Below are 1,244 nucleotides of genomic sequence, written 5' to 3' on the forward strand. Positions count from 1 at the left end.
GTCTAACCTAATCTAGTCTAATCCAGTCTAATCTGATCTGACCTAATCTGATCTAATCTAGTCTAGTCTAATCTGATCTAATCCAGTCTAATCCGATCTAGTCTAACCTAATCTAGTCTAATCCAGTCTAATCTGATCTGACCTAATCTGATCTAATCTAGTCTAATCTGATCTGATCTAATCCAGTCTGATCCTCCAGGGCGGCGGCCATTAAAGTGTCAAATAATGGAACCCTCAGCTTCTTTGTTCTAATTGCCCCTTCTGAACAACTGCCTCCTCAGGACCATGTGACACAGAGGGAGGTGTTAACGAGGAGCAGGAGGAGGAGGAGGAAGAGGAGGAAGAGGAGGAGGCGCTCCTCATCTGCTCCCCTCTGTACTGCTGTAGAACCTGGTCCAGACACCAGGAGGAGACCGGGCTCTGGGCTCCGACCCACTGAGGGAGGCTCCTAATCTGATCTAATCCAGTCTAATCTGATCTAGTCTAATCTGACTTGATCTAATCTGATCTAATCTAGTCCAGTCTAATCCAATCTAGTCTAATCTAATCTAGTCTAATCCAGTCTAATCTGACCTAATCTGATCTAATCCAGTCTAGTCTAATCTGATTTGATCAAATCCAGTCTAATACGATCTAGTCTAATCTAATCTAGTCTAATCCAGTCTAATCTGACCTAATCTGATCTAATCCAGTCTAATCTGATCTGATCTAATCCAGTCCAGTCTAATCCAATCTAGTCTAATCTAATCTAGTCTAATCCAATCTAGTCTAGACTAATATGATCTAATCCAGTCTAATCCGATCTAATCTAATCCAGTCTAATCTAATCTAATCTAATCTGATCTAACCTGATCTAATCTAATCTAATCCAGTCTAATCTAATCTAATTCTAATCTAATCCAGTCTAAACTAATTTAATCCAGTCTAATCTAATCTAATTCTAATCTAATCCAGTCTAAACTAATTTAATCCAGTCTAATCTAATCTAATTCTAATCTAATCCAGTCTAAACTAATTTAATCCAGTCTAATCTAATCTAATCTGATCTAATCCAAGATTCCTGATTCTTGGTGTCAGGGAATTGAACCTGCACCTGTGAGCCCACTCCTTCTATACAGTAACTGAACATAATGATGTGCTGCCACCTGTGGCCATGAAGGTGAACTGTCAACACACACTTCAGGCCGTGAGCTGCAGCTCCACCTGCAGGGTGGTTCTGCAGGTGATGATGATGTGTTTAAAGT

The sequence above is a fragment of the Cynoglossus semilaevis genome, chromosome Z (assembly GCF_000523025.1).
Source record: "Cynoglossus semilaevis isolate Cse_v1.0 chromosome Z, Cse_v1.0, whole genome shotgun sequence".
Taxonomy (NCBI): Eukaryota; Metazoa; Chordata; class Actinopteri; order Pleuronectiformes; family Cynoglossidae; genus Cynoglossus; species Cynoglossus semilaevis.